The sequence below is a fragment of the Elephas maximus genome, chromosome 3 (genome assembly GCF_024166365.1).
Source record: "Elephas maximus indicus isolate mEleMax1 chromosome 3, mEleMax1 primary haplotype, whole genome shotgun sequence".
Lineage (NCBI taxonomy): Eukaryota > Metazoa > Chordata > Mammalia > Proboscidea > Elephantidae > Elephas > Elephas maximus.
In genome coordinates, this window is record NC_064821.1 from 169,614,239 (window position 1) to 169,627,221 (window position 12,983).

Here is a 12,983-nt window from a genome sequence, read left to right on the forward strand (position 1 = left end):
GACCTCATAGACATATACAGAACACTCCACCCAGCAGCTGAAAAGTACACATTCTTTTCCAATGCACATGGAATGTTCTCCAGAATAGACCACATCTTAGGCCACAAAGCAACCCTCAACAAAATCCAAAACACTGAGATTGTACAAACTATCTCCTTTGATCACAACGCTATCAAAATAGAAATTAACAACAGAAAGAACAAAGAAAAAAATCAACTACATGGAAATTGAATGACACTCTGCTTAAAAAACCACTGGATAATAGAAGAAATCAGAGATGGAATAAAAAAATTCCTAGAATCAAATGAGAATGAAGACACATCATAATGAAGGCTTTGGGACACAGCAAAGACAGTGCTCAGTGATCAATTTATAGCAATAGATGCACACATAGAAAAAGAAGGGACAAAATCAAAACATTAGCTACGCAACTTGAGCAAATAGAAAGAGTACAGCAAAAGAAGCACACAGCTACCGGAAGAAAGGAAATAATAAAGACCAAAGAAGAAATAAATGAAATAGAGAATAGAAAACAATAGAATCAACAAAACCAAAAATTGGTTCTTTGAAAGGATCAACAAAATCAACAGCTAATAGAAAAACAGGAGAGGGTACAAATAACCCAAACAAGAAATCAAATGGGGGATATTACAACAGACCCAACTGAAATAAAAAGGATCATAACAGAGTATTACGAGAAAATATACTCCAATAAATTTGAAAACCTAGAGGAAATGGACAAATTTCAAGAAACATGCTACCTACCCAAACTAACAAATGTTTTGAAAATCAGAACAGACCAGTAACGAGAGAAGAGATTGAAAAGGTAATTTTAAAAAACTCGCAATAAAAAAAAAACTCTGGTCCAGATGGTTTCACTGGAGAATTCTACCAAACATTCAGAGAAGACCTTACACCAGTACTACTCAAACTTTCAGAACATAAAAAGGAAAGGATACTTCCTAATTCATTCTATGAAGCTAGCATAACCCTGATACCAAAACCAGGCAAAAACACCACAAAAAAAGAAAATTACAGACCAATATTTCTCATGAATATACATGCAAAAATTCTCAACAAAATTCTCACCAATAGAATACAGCATCGTGTCAAAAAATAATACGCTATGACCAAGCAGAATTCATGTCACGTATGCAAGGATGGTTCAACTTTAGAAAATCAATCAACGTAATCTGCCACATAAACAAAAAAAATTAAAAAATCTCATGACCATCTCAATTGATGCAGAAAAGGCATTTGGCAAAGTCCAACACACATTCCTGATAAAAATTCTCAATAAAGTAGGTATAGAAGGAAAATTCCTCAAAGTAATAAAGGGCATCTATACAAAACCAACGGCCAACATCATTCTTAATGGAGAGAGGATGAAAACATTCCCCTTGAGAACAGGAATAAGACAAGAATGGTCTTTGTCACCACTCCTATTTAACATTGTGCTGGAAGTTCTAGCTAGAGCAATAAGGCAAGAAAAAGAAATAAAGAGCATCCAAATTGGTAACAAAGTAAAACTGTCTCTGTTTGCAGATAATATGATACTATACATAGAAAACCCAAAAGACTCCATGAGAAAACTACTGGAACTATTAGAAAGATGCAGCGGAGTAGCAAGATACAAGATAAACATACAAAAATCAGTTGGATTCCTACACACCAATAAAGAGAACGATGAAAGGAATCAGGAAAACAATACCATTTTTATAGCCCGTAAAAAAATAAAATACTTAGTAATAAACCTAACCAGGGATGTAAAAGACCTATACAAAGGAAACTACAAAACACTACTACAAGAAACCAAAAGAGATTTACATAAATGGAAAAGCATACCATGCTCATGGATAGGTAGACTCAACATTGTGAAAATGACAATTCTACCCAAAGCAATTTACAAATACAATGCAATCCCAATACATATACCAAATACATTCTTTAAAGAGATGGAAAATTTATCATTAACTTTATATGGAAAAGGAAGAGGCCCCATATAAGTAAAGCACTATTGAAGAAGGAGAATAAAGTAGGAGGATTTGCACTACCTGACCTCAGAACCTCCTATACAGCTATGGTAGTTTAAACAGACTGGTACTGCTACAACAACAGATACATTGACCAATGGAATGGAATTGAGAACCCAGATGTAAATTCATCCACTTTTGATCACCTGATCTTGGACAAGAGCCCAAAATCCACCAAATGGGGAAAAGACAGTCTTTTTAATAAGTGGTGCTGGCAAAACTGGATGTCCATCTGCAAAAAAATGGAAGAAGACCCATACCTCACACCATGCACCAATACTAATTAAAAATGGATCAAAGACCTAAATATAAAACCAAGAATTATAAAGACCATAGAAGAAAAAATAGGATCAACTCTAGAGGCCCTTATACCCAGAGTTAACAGTATGTAAACCATAACTTACAACACACAAACTCCAGAAGATAAGTGAGACAACTGGGATCCTCTAAAAATTAAACACTTATGCTCATCAAAAGACTTCACTGAAAGAGAAGCTACAGCCTGGGAAAATTTTTTTGGCTATTACAAACCCAGCAAAGGTCTAATCTCTAAAATCTATGGGAAAATTCAACACCCTTACAACAAAAAGACAATAATCCAATTAAAAATGGGCAAAGGAAATGAACGGACACTTCACCAAAGAAGACATTCAAGTGGCCAACAGACACATGAGGAAATGCCTTCGATCACTAGCTATTAGAGAAATGCAAATCAAAACCACAATGAGAAACCATCTTACCCTGACATTACTGGCATAGATCAAAAAACCAAAAAACAACAAATGTTAGAGAGGCTGCAGGGAGACTAGAACTCTTATGCGCTGCTGGTGGGAATGCAGAATGGTACAACAATTTTGGAAAATGATATGGCACTTCCTTAGAAAGCTAGAAATAAAAATATCACAGGATCCAGCAATCCCACACCAAGGAATATATCCTAGAAAAATAAGAGCCTTCACAGGAATAGACATATGCTGACATATGTTCATTGCAGCATTGTTCACAATAGCAAAAAATCGAAACAACCTAGATGCCCATCAACAGATGAATGGATAAAGAAGCTATGGTACAAACGTACAATGGAATAGTATGCAACAATAAAGAACAGTGGTGAATCTGCAAAGCGTCTCACAACATGGATGAATCTGGAGAACATTATGCTGAGTGAAGTAAGTCATTCACAGAAGAACAAATATTGTATAAGACCACTATTATAAAAACCCAAGAAAAGGTTTACACATAGAAAAATACAGTCTTTGGTGGTTATGAGGGAGGGGCGCAGTGGAAGGGGAAATCACTAACTCTATAGTAGACAAGTGTTAACTTTGGCGAAAAGAAAGACAACACACAATATAGGGGAAATAAACACAACTTGACAAAGGCAAAGCCATAGAAGCTTCCTAAACACATCCAAACACCTTAAGCAACCAAGTTACTGGGACCGATGGCTGGCGACCATGGTCTCTGGGGACATCCAAGTCAATTGGCATAACATAGCTCAAAAAGAAAATGTTCTACATCCACTTGGGTGAGTAGAATCTGCGGTCTTCAAAGCTGGCGAGTGGCCATCTAAAATACATATATTGATGACATCAACTTTGCAGCAATGGAAAATGAGGAAAATTAAAGACACAAGGAAAATATCAGTTCAAAGGATTAATGGACCACATGAACCACAGCCTCCACTAGCCTGAACCCAGAAGCACTAGATGGTGCCCTGGCTACCATCACCAACCACTCTGACAGGGATCACAACAGAGGGTTCCAGACAGAGTTGAAAAAAAATGTAGAAAAAAATTCAAGTCCACAAAAAAAGACCAGACTTCCTGGTCTGACAGAGACTGGAAGAACCTCCAGGACTGTGGCCCCCAGATGCCCTGCTAACTCAGAACTGAAGCCACTCCTGAACTCTACCTTTTAGCCAAAGATTGAACAGGGCTATCATACAAACAGTAACACACAGGAGGAGTGTGCTTCTTAGTGCAATCAAGTGCGTGAGACCAAATTGGCAGCACTTGCCCAAAAACAAAGACAAGAAGGCAGGAAGGGACAGGAAACCTGGATGAATGGACAGGGGGAATCCAGTGTATAAAGGGAAAGGGAGAGAGTGCTGACACACTGTGGGGATTGCAAGCAATGTCGCAAACAATTTGTACATAAATTTGTGAATGAGAAACTAATTTGCTCTGTAAACTTTCACCTAAAATACAATAAAATTTAAAAAATAAATCAGGTGTATTTGGCACCTATATAAAGTTCCCAGTCCAATGCTTAGAATACTCAACTTGTTGGTTCTTATCTCCCTTCCTGCTCTTATTCATTTATTTATTCAACAAGTATTTATTTAACTCTCACAAAATAGCAGGCACTGTTCTAGGAAATGGAGATATAACAGTGAACAGAAATCCTTGCTCTCATGGAGGTTAATTCTAGTGGAGTAGACAGACAGTAAAAATGGTAAGTAAAATGTATGTTACCTGAGGTGACCCCAGGGGAAGCCCGGCCAGTGCACGCAGGCAGCTCAGCGATGCGGCTGACAGGAGGAGAAGTCACCAGGAGGCAGTGACTCATTTTGGAGCCGGGAGTGCAGTGTCCTAGCCGGGGAACCTTGGCCCTGGGCTTTGGACTGGGAGCAGAGGAACTAACCATGGCTTCTGGGACAGCACAAGCACAGGACGGGGCAATCTCTACCCAGCCAGCACGCACAGTCGACACATCCCTCGGGAATCTCAGATAAAACAGTCATCCCAAGCAAGATAAGTAACTTTGTCTATATTCCTGGGTGTACTCTCTCCTATCTATCTGATCCCTCCCCTCCCCTTCCCAAGTGGCTTCATTAACGTTGGAATTTCCTGGGCCAGAAAGTGAGGTGCCCTGCAGTTTTTTTTTCTTTTCCTAACCCATTCTCCTGGCCTGAGAGAAGCAGCTACAAAAAACCCAGGGACCAAGAATCCTTCCCTGACTTCCCGAAATTGGACTAAAAATACAGAACCAGCTCCAGCCAAGCATCTGTGATCCACAGTCTTGGGCTTTCATCCCTACAGGGAACAAGGTGGCTATTATAATGCAAAGGCAAATCTGATAGTGATCTGACTGTAATTGTTTTAGCAGATTACTGGAAAGACAAGTTTCCCAGGTCTAATATCTCTGCGTATTCAACAGAGCCCTCACTGACCCACAACGGGGAACTGAGGGCTGAAGCTCCACCCAAACCACCTAACCTCCTGCCACAGGGGTCTGAGGATAGTGACATCTACCAGTCTGTAGAGGTACATGCATTGGGTGCCTAAGGTACAGCTGCAGAGCCCACCCACCAAAGTGCTTTAGGAATAGAGACACATCTACCTCACTGGCACTTGGGGGAAGCTTATCAGCATCCTGCCCCCCCCCAGAGTGTGAACCCCTGCTGCTACTAGAATCTGGTGCACACAACTATCACCGCTACTCCTCTAAGTGAATAGGTGACAGTCTACCCCACACAGTTGGTGACCCAAAATCAGATTCTACTCAAGAATAGTGAATGGACTCTTAGGCTTATATTTCTGGTACCAGCCCAAACCAGCTGGTAATAGGACATAAGTGATTCAAAGGCTACAACAATCAAGACAGAGCAATCTAGTAGCCCATCTGGGTATACTGAAACAAAACAAGATAACACGCAGTGAGCAAATATAAAAAAATCATTACAATATCTTAGAGATGGCTCGGAGACAGCAGTCGATATCAAACCACATAAAGAAGCAGACCATGATTGCTTCTACAACCCCCCAAACTAAAGAATCAAAATATTTCCCAAATGAAGATACAATCCTGGAATTGCCAGATGCAGAATATAAAAAACTAATTTACAGAATGCTTCAAGACATCAGGGATGACCTTAGAAATGAAATAAGGCAATCTACAGAAAAAGCCAAGGAACACACTGATAAAGCAGTTGAAGAAATCAAAAACATTATTCAAGAACATAGTGGAAAAATTAATAAGCTACAAGAATCCATAGAGAGACAGCATTCAGAAATCCAAAAGATTAGCAGTAAAATTACAGAATTAGACAACTCAATAGGAAGTCAGAGGAGCAGAATCGAGCAATTGGAATGCAGAGAGGGGGAGTTGGAGGATAAGGCAATTGACATCAATATAATTGAAGAAAAATCAGATAAAAGAATTAAAAAAAATGAAGAAACCCTAAGAATCACGTGGGACTCTATCAAGAAGAATAACTTGTGTGTGATTGGAGTTCCAGAACAAGGAGGGATAACAGAAAATACAGAGAGAATAGCTGAAGATCTGTTGGCAGAAAACTTCTCTGACATCATGAAAGACAAAAGGATATCTACCCAAGATGCTCATAGAACCCCATTTAAGATTGATCCAAAAAGAAAAACACCAAGACATATTATCATCGAACTTGCCAAAACCAAAGATAAAGAGAAAATTTTAAAAGCAGTCAGGGATAAAAGAAAGGTCTCCTACAAAGGAGAATCAATAAGAATAAGTTCAGACTACTCAGCAGAAACCATGCAGTCAAGAAGGCAATGGGATGACATATACAGAGCACTGAAGGAGAAAAACTGCCAGCCAAGGATCATATATCCAGCAAAACTCTCTCTCAAATATGAAGGCGAAATTAAAACATTTACAGATAAACACAAGCTTAGAGAATTTGCAAAAACCAAACCAAAGCTACAAGAAATATTAAAGGAAATTGGTCAGAAAATCAATAACATCAGATAACAACACAACCCAAAGACACAGAACAGAACATCCTGATATCAACTCAAATAGGGAAATCACAAAAACAAATTAAGATTAATTTTAAAAAGAAAAAAATGCTCAAAGCAGGGAATCATTGCAGTCATTATGTAAAAGATCACAATAATCAAAAAGAGGGACTAAATACAGGAGGCATAGAATTGCCATATGGAGAGGAAAACAAGGTGACATAGGATGATAAAAGTTAGGTTTTCACTTAGAAAAATAGGGGCAAATATTAAGGTAACCACAAAGAGGTCTAACAATTCCATAACTCAAAATAAAAACCAAGAAAAACATAAGGACTCAGCAAACATAAATTCGACTACTATGAAAATGAGGAACACACAATTTACAAAGAAAAATGTCTCAGCACAAAAAAGTAAGTGGAAAAATGAAATCGTCAACAACACACACAAAAAGGCATCAAAATGACAGCACTAAACACATACTTATCTATAATTACGCTGAATGTAAATGGACTAAATGCACCAATAAAGAGACAGAGAGTCTCAGACTGGATAAAGAAACACGATCCGTCTATATGCTGCCTGCAAGAGACACACCTTAGACTTAGAGACACAAACAAACTAAAACTCAAAGAATGGAAAAAAATACATCAAGCAAACGACAATCAAAAAAAAGCAGGGGTAGCAATATTAATTTCTGACAAAATAGACTTCAAAGTTAAATACACCACAAAGGATAAAGAAGGACACTACATAATGATTAAAGGGACAATTGACTATGAAGATATAACCATATTAAATATTTATGCACCCAATGACAGGGCTGCAAGATACATAAAACAAACTTTAACAGCACTGAAAAGTGAGACAGACACCTCCACAATTATAGTAGGAGACTACAACACACCACTTTTGGAGAAGGGTAGGACTTCCAGTAAGAAGCTCAATAGAGACACGGAAGACCTAATTGCTACAATCAACCAACTTGACCTCATAGACCTATACAGAACACTCCACCCAACAGCTGCAAAATATACTTTTTTTTCTAATGCACATGGGACATTCTCTAGAATAGATCACATATTAGGTCATAAAACAAACCTTTGCAGAATCCAAAACATCGAAATATTACAAAGCATCTTCTCAGACCACAAGACCATAAAAGTAGAAATCAATAACAGAAAAATCAGGGAAAAGAAATCAAATACTTGGAAACTGAACAATACCCTCCTGAAAAAAGACTGGGTTATAGAAGACATTAAGGAGGGAATAAAGAAATTCATAGAATGCAATGAGAATGAAAACACTTCGTATCAATACCTCTGGGACACAGCAAAAGCAGTGCTCAGAGGTCAATTTATATCGATAAATGTACACATACAAAAAGAAGAAAGAGCCAAAATCAGAGAACTGTCCCTACAACTTGAACAAATAGAAAGCAAGCAAAAAAAGAATCCATCAGGCACCAGAAGAAAACAAATAATAAAAATTAGAGCTGAACTAAATGAATTAGAGAACAGAAAAACAACTGAAAGAATTAACAAAGCCAAAAGCTGGTTCTTTGAAAAAATTAACAAAATCGATAAACCATTGGCCAGACTGACAAAAGAAATACGGGAAAGGAAACAAATAACCCAAATAAGACACGAGATGGGCCATATCACAACAGACCCAACTGAAATTAAAAGAATCATATCAGATTATTATGAAAAAGTGTACTCTAACAAATTTGCAAACCTAGAAGAAATGGATGAATTCCTAGAAAAACACTACCTACCGAAACTAACACAATCAGAAGTAGAACAACTAAATAGACCAGAACAAAAAAAGAGATTGAAAAGGTAATCAAAAAACTCCCAACAAAAAAAAAGCCCTGGCCCGGATGACTTCACTGCAGAGTTCTACCAAACTTTCAGAGAAGAGTTAACACCACTACTACTAAAGCTATTTCAAAGCATACAAAATGATGGAATACTACCTAACTCATTCTAGGAAGCCACCATATCCCTAATACCAAAACCAGGTAAAGATATCACAAAAAAAGAAAATTACAGACCTATATCCCTCATGAACATAGATGCAAAAATCCTCAACAAAATTCTAGCAAATAGAATTCAACAATATATCAAAAAAATAATCCACCACGACCAAGTGAGATTTATACCAGGTATGCAAGGTTGGTTTAATATTAGAAAAACCGTTAATGTAATCTACCATATAAATAAAACAAAAGACAAAAACCACATGATCTTATCAATTGATGCAGAAAAGGCATTCGACAAAGTCCAACACCCATTTATGATAAAAACTCTCAGCAAAATAGGAATTGAAGGAAAATTCCTCAACATAATAAAGGGCATCTATACAAAGCCAACAGCCAACATCACTCTAAATGGAGAGAACCTGAAAGCATTTCCCTTGAGAACGGGAACCAGACAAAGATGCCCTTTATCACCGCTCTTATTCAACATCGTACTTGAAGTCCTAGCCAGGGCAATTAGGCTAGACAAAGAAATAAAGGGTATCCAGATTGGCAAAGAGGAAGTAAAGCTATCACTATTTGCTGATGACATGATCGTATACGTGGAAAACCCTAAGGAATCCTCCAGAAAACTACTGAAACTAATAGAAGCATTCAGCAGAGTCTCAGGTTACAAGATAAACATACAAAAATCACTTGGATTCCTCTACATCAACAAAAAGAACATTGAAGAGGAAATCACCAAATCAATACCATTCACAGTAGCCCCCAAGAAGATAAAATACTTAGGAATAAATCTTACCAAAGATGTAAATGACCTGTACAAAGAAAACTACGAAGTACTAGTGCAAGAAACTAAAAGGGACCTACATAAGTGGAAAAACATACCTTGCTCATGGATAGGAAGACTTAACATAGTAAAAATGTCTATTCTACCAAAAGCCATCTATACATACAATGCACTTCCGATCCAAATTCCAATGACATTTTTTAATGTGATGGAGAAACAAATCACCAACTTTATATGGAAGGGAAAGAAGCCTCGGATAAGTAAAGCATTACTGAAAAAGAAGAAGAAAGTGGGAGGCCTCACTCTACCTGATTTCAGAACCTATTATACAGCCACAGTAGTCAAAACAGCCTGGTACTGGTACAACAACAGACACATAGACCAGTGGAACAGAATTGAGAACCCAGATGTAAATCCATCCACATATGAGCAGCTGATATTTGACAAAGGCCCAGTGTCAGTTAATTGGGGAAAAGATAGTCTTTTTAACAAATGGTGCTGGCATAACTGGATATCCATTTGCAAAAAAATGAAACAGGACCCATACCTCACACCATGCACAAAAACTAACCCCAAGTGGATCAAAGACCTAAACATAAAGACTAAAACGATAAAGATCATGGAAGAAAAAATAGGGACAATGTTAGGAGCCCTAATAGAGGCATAAACAGAATACAAAAGATTATCAAAAATGACGAAGAGAAACCAGATAACTGGGAGCTGCTAAAAATCAAACACCTATGCTCATCTAAAGACTTCACCAAAAGAGTAAAAAGACCACCTACAGATTGGGAAAAAATTTTCAGCTATGACGTCTCTGACCACGGCCTGATCTCTAAAATCTATATGATTCTGTTAAAACTCAACCACAAAAAGACAAACAACCCAATCAAGAAGTGGGCAAAGGATATGAACACGCACTTCACTAAAGAAGATATTCAGGCAGCTAACAGACACATGAGAAAATGCTCTCGATCATTAGCCATTAGAGAAATGCAAATTAAAACTACAATGAGATTCCATCTCATTCCAACAAAACTGGCATTAATGTAAAAAACACAAAATAATAAATGTTGGAGGGGCTGTGGAGAGATTGGAACTCTTATACACTGCTGGCAGGAATGTAAAATGGTACAACCACTTTGGAAATCTATCTGGCGTTATCTTAAACAATTAGAAATAGAACTACCATACAACCCAGAAATCCCACTCCTCGGAATATACCCTAGAGAAATAAGAGCCTTTACACGAACAGATATATGCACACCCATGTTTATTGCAGCCCTGTTTACAATAGCAAAAAGCTGGAAGCAACCAAGGTGTCCATCGATTGATGAATGGTTAAATAAATTATGGTGTATTCACACAATGGAATACTACGCATCGATCAAGAACAGTGACGAATCTGTGAAACATTTCATAACACGGAGGAACCTGGAAGGCATTACGCTGAGTAAAATTAGTCAGATGCAAAAGGACAAATACTGTATAAGACCACTATTATAAGTTCTTGAGAAATAGTATAAACTGAGAAGAACACATTCTTTTGTGGTTACGAGAGGTGGGAGGCAGGGAGGGTGGGAGAGGGTTATTTACTGATTAGTTAGTAGTTAAGAACTACTTTAGGTGAAGGGAAGGACAATACTCAATACAGGGAAGGCCAGCTCAACTGGACTAGACCAAAAGCAAAGTAGTTTCCGGGATAAACTGAATGCTTCGAAGGCCAGTGGAGCAAGGGCGGGGGTTTGGGGACTATGGCTTCAGGGGACTTCTAAGTCGATTGGCATAATAAACTCTATTATGAAAACATTCTGCACCCCACTTTGAAGTGTGGCGTCTGGGGTCTTAAATGCTAACAAGCAGCCATCTAAGATGCATCAATTGGTCTCAACCCATCTGGATCAAAGGAGAATGAAGAACACCAAGGTCACACGATAACTATGAGCCCGAGACAGAAAGGACCACAAGAACTAGAGACTTACATCATCCTGAGACCAGAAGAACTAGATGGTGCCCGGCCACAACCGATGACTGCCCCGACAGGGAACACAACAGAGAACTCCTGAGGGAGCAAGAGAACAGTGGGATGCAGGCCCCAAATTCTCATAAAAAGACCAGACTTAATGGTCTGACTGAGACTAGAAGAATCCCAGTGGTCATGGTCCCCAAACCTTCTGTTGGCCCAGGACAGGAACCATTCCCGAAGACTAATCCTTAGACATGGAAAGGACTGGACAATGGGCTGGAGAGAGATGCTGATGAAGAGTGAGCTACTTGTATCAGGTGGACACTTGAGACTGTATTGGCATCTCCTGTCTAGAGGGGAGATGGGAGGGTAGAGGGGGTTGGAAATTGGCAAAACGCTCACGAAAGGAGAGACTGGAAGAAGGGAGAGGGCTGACTCATTAGAGGGAGAGTAAATGGGAGTATGTAGTAAGGTGTATATAAGCTTCTATGTGACAGACTGACTTGATTTGTAAACGTTCGCTTAAAGCACAATAAAAATTATTTAAAAAATAAATAAATAAACTGAACTGAAATATAACAAATCAGCCAAATTTAACCAAATTTTGGCTGGTGTTCTTAGAGGGTGTCTACAAATTAGGTTCATGAAGCACTTTGAGTTTCTCAGACAGGGCCATATAAAACTATACCCTGTTACGTGAAAAAGAAAAAAAATCAAATTTATAAAACAAAAATTAGGCATGGTTATTCCAAGTTCCCGCGTAGTGCAAATGGTTATGCACTCAGCTACTTACTGAAAGGTTGGTGGTTTGAATCTACCCAGAGTCCACCTCAGAAGACAGACCTGGCGATCTATTTCTGAAAGATCACAGTCATTGAAAACTTGTTGAAGCACAGTTCTAGTCTGAAACACATGGGGCCGCCTTGAGTTAGAATTGACTTGATGGCAACTAGTTTGGTATTTGGAGCCCTGGGGCGCAGTGATTAAGAACTACGGCTGCTAACCAAAAGGTCGATAGTTCAAATCCACCAGCTGCTTCTTGGAAACATTTTGGGGCAGTTCTACTCTGTCTTATAGGATCGCTATAAGCCAGTATTGGCTCAATGGCAATGGGTTTGGTTTTGGTTTTTTATTGGTTTGGTATTTATGAAATAAAAGCCTTTTGCACTTTACCAAAGGAATATAGAATTAGTTTTAAAAGTTACCTGACTACATGTAAAATATAATTATTTGTGTAATAAAAGCATGCTTCACTTTACAAAAGAAGTACAGAGTACTTTGTAAAAGCAGAGTTCTTTGCTGAGTAAAAAAAGCCATCCTAAAAAGTTACATACCATATGATTCTATTTATATAACATTCTTGAAATGACAAAATTATAAAATGGAGAACAGATTAGTGGTTGCTAGGGGCTAAGGACAGTTGGGGTGGGGAGGGGGGTAGAGGAAGGCTATAAAAGCACAACACGAAAAATCCTTATGAGTGATGGAAATG